This window comes from Mus pahari, unplaced genomic scaffold, assembly GCF_900095145.1.
Source record: "Mus pahari unplaced genomic scaffold, PAHARI_EIJ_v1.1 scaffold_11056_1, whole genome shotgun sequence".
Taxonomy (NCBI): domain Eukaryota; kingdom Metazoa; phylum Chordata; class Mammalia; order Rodentia; family Muridae; genus Mus; species Mus pahari.
This window is the reverse complement of record NW_018391733.1, coordinates 19,013-22,598: the sequence shown is the minus strand read 5'-3', so window position 1 is coordinate 22,598 and position 3,586 is coordinate 19,013. Positions and strand designations below refer to the sequence as shown.

The 3,586-nt window shown below is 37.9% G+C and overlaps 1 protein-coding gene across 1 annotated transcript in view; it reads left to right on the top strand.

The window, feature by feature from the left end:
• Positions 1–892: 892 nt before the first annotated feature.
• The window catches only part of LOC115063292 (interferon-induced very large GTPase 1-like), a gene marked incomplete at its 3' end in the record, with an annotated part of 21,691 nt that continues 18,997 nt past the window's right edge, over positions 893–3,586 (top strand). The window contains exon 1 of the mRNA XM_029534615.1: positions 893–974. The remainder of the gene's footprint in view (positions 975–3,586) is intronic.

The following is a 3,586-nucleotide window of genomic DNA, read 5'->3' as shown; positions in this document are numbered from 1 at the left end:
ACAACAACACAAATTCAAACCACCATGTAAGTTCATATCAAGCCCATTCAAACAACTAGCAGAAGCAGTGAGGGCTGGTGGGTGGCAGCAGTGGGTGGCACATGGCCAATTTGCATGCATTGTCTGTGAGGATAACAAACGGTCCAGTCATTTCAGAAAACGCCATGTCAGTATTTGAAAATAAACATCCATTTACCATGTCGTCCTGCCACTATATTTTAGATATGATGAGGGATGAAAATAAATGTCTACTCATCATAAGTACACAAATATTTATAGTAACATTACTGATAAGAATCCCAGGCATAAACAATTCCAGCAACTAACTGGTCAACAGATAAAGAAGCTGCTGTACCTTAGCAAGTTTTAGTATTTGTGAAACAGCACTATGTAGGTCTCGAGAGGCAGCTCACTGGCTACAGTCTCTTGCTAGGCCACTGAGGCAGGAGTTGGGGGGAGCACCCTCATAGAGGAAGGAGGAGGGAAGAGGGGATGGAGGCTTGTGGAGGGAAACTGGAAATAAGGATAACACTTCAAATGTAAATACAGAAAATAATCAGTTTAAAGAAAACCCTGATTCTGAAAGAATTGCTGTCATCCTTTTATCCACACCCTGTCCCCACTTGGCAGCTACTACGATTGGCAGCTAGGCTGATTAGGGTTATTTTTGTTTTTTTCTTTGTTTGTTTTATTGTTTGTTTTTTTTTTCTCTAAAATTCACATTTCATATCTAGCTACAAGAACTTACACAAGAGACCCAAGAAAGAAACGAAACCTCTGTGAACAGGGAGGAGCAAGGAGGAAAAGGGAGGGGCCTGATTCTGGGAGTGATTTCAGTCCCTGAACTTATAAAGCCCTATCTGAGCCTCAGCAGACAGACAGCAGCCGGGCAGCCTGGAGGAAGGTGCATGAGCACCTCCAACTACTCTCTAGAGCAGCAATCTGAAGACAGGAACTGGGCTTCAAGCACACAAGTAAGTGAAAGGCGTGAAATGGGTAGACAAAAACTAGAGTAGAAAGAGAAAAAATGAAACATATGGACATTCGTGGATTGTAACAAGCTTAAAACCACAGATAGAAAATTAACATTTCCATGTTGCTAGGACCTAAGGCTGACAGAAAAATCAGACTTTTGTCCATGACACTTCCAAGAACTGACAACAAAACAGGAATTGAATCTTTAACCTGTGCTGTATGCAGAAAGCTAAATGCTAAAAATCTGCCTTCTTTTGTTGGTTCTTTTAACTTCTTAAAAGTTGTGCCTTTGGTTTGTATGGGTGAGGTGCTTGTTAAACATGGCTTTCCTTGAAAGCATTGAAAACATTTCCTTCTGATGGTCCCAGTCATGTGGATGGTGTACTGGTTATAGTCAGATCTTTGAGTTCTTTCTCCGTGGCCTCTCAGATTAGGAAGGCAGCTGAGTTACTGAAGCTGTAAGACTCTTAGAGACATCCTACTTTTCCCTGCTCCCTTGTAATCTGTTGACCTGAAGCAAAGGCCAAAAATACTAATATTCCTTTTAGACTCTATATCCTCATTGATTTGGGCCTCTATGATTATTGAACAACCAGAGCTTCAGTAACAGCAGTATTGACGAATAAAATTTGGTTCTATAACACTAAAATGAAGCTTGACAAATACTTTTAAACAAACCCTTATTCCTTTAATACAGAATTTTCTATTTAGAATCATATACAGCTATTTTAATAAAACACGAAATCCTAGCTCTTTAAGCAAGTTTTTATGAACTATAATACTTTCACATTTATTCTTGTGTGTGTTTGTATGTGTGTATTTGTGTGTGTGAGTGTATGTCTGTGTGTGTATGTATGTGTGTGTGTGATTGTGTGTGTCTGGGAATTTGTGTGACACAGCACATGTGTGGAAGTCAGTTCTGAGGTCTGAGGATCAAACTCAGTGGCTTTACTTCTGGTGGCTTTACCCACTGAGCTAGCTCACCAACTCAATACACTATTTTCAAGTTTTAACTTTTATAAACCATTTTGTGATACACATAAACTCTGTTTTATCCAATCTCTTTACTTTTATTAGAACAATCTTTTACCTTAAAATCTACAAATCAACTACCCTCTCATCTAAAATTATGCTTTTAATAGTCTTACCAAAATATATTTTGTATTCATAACATTTTATATCTTTCATTTTAATTGATATTACTTATTGCATTATATATTTTGAGCCAACAAAATTTAGAAAGTTCTTGCTTCCTAACAAGATATCCATATTTCAAATAAATACACATGAAACTGTATTTGAAACTCAGGCAAAATAAGTTAGCAATCCTGGAGTTTGCTTTCTCTTTTAATCCTGTCTTTGTCTTTCTGGTCTTAAACTGGTCAAGATAAGAAACTTAAGGAGAAATCTGTTTTGTTTTGTTTGGGGAAAGCCTCAATCAGGTAGAAAATAGTTTTTACACATAAATGAAACAACTGTTAGATAAATTGATCTTCAAGATATACTATGTTGTGTTAGCAATACTAAAAAATAACCATTTTAAAGAACTGCATGAAGTAAGCTTCCCTACATTCTGAATGCTACTCTTTCTGGGGTAGGATCTTCTGTAATTCCCATTATAAAATGAAAAAGTAATATAAAGATATTTTGCAAATGTATATGTATGTATAGTTATTTTGTTTGCATCACACTCTTCATGAAAATCTTATATTTATCATTTCCATGTAAAGGTTAATTTGTTTGTTTTGGGGGGGTTATTTTGTATAGCTTATTTTTTCTTAATTTTATTGTATATTTTCTTTATTTACCTTTCAAATGTTATCCACTTTCCTGATCCCCACCTCCCCTTCCCGGAAAATCCCTATCCCATCTCCCCTCCCCATGCTTCTATGAGGGTGTTTCCCCACATACACACACACTCCCACCTCCCCATCCTTGAATTCCCCTACATTGGAGCATGCAACCTACACAGGACACAAGAGCCTCTCCTCCCATTGATGCCTGAAATGGCCATCCACTGCTACATATACATCTGGAGTCATGGGTCCCTCCATGTGTACCTCTTGGTTGGTGGTTTAGTCCCTGGGAGCTCTGCAGGTCTGGTTTGTTGATATTGTACTTCTTAAGAAGTTGCAAACTTTATATGCCCCATACAGGGGGACGCCAGGGCCAAGAAGTGGGAGTGGGTGGGCAGGGGAGCAGGGGGGGAGGGTATAGGGAACATTCGGGATAGCATTTGAAATGTAAATGGAGAAAATATCTATGGATACAGAAAATGTGGTACATTTACACAATGGAGTACTACTCAGCTATTAAAAACAATGAATTTATGAAATTCTTGGGCAAATGAATGTATCTGGAGGATATCATCCTTAGTGAGGTAACCCAATCACAAAAGAAGTCACTAGATATGCACTCACTGATACGTAGATATTAGCCCAGAAACTTAGAATACGCAAAATACATCTTGCAAAACACAAGAAAACCAAGAAGGATGACCATGGTGTGGATACTTCATTCCTCCTTAGAATAAGGAACAAAATACCAATGATAGGATATAGGTACAGAGATAAAATTTAGAGCTAAGATGAAAGGATGGACTATCCAGAGA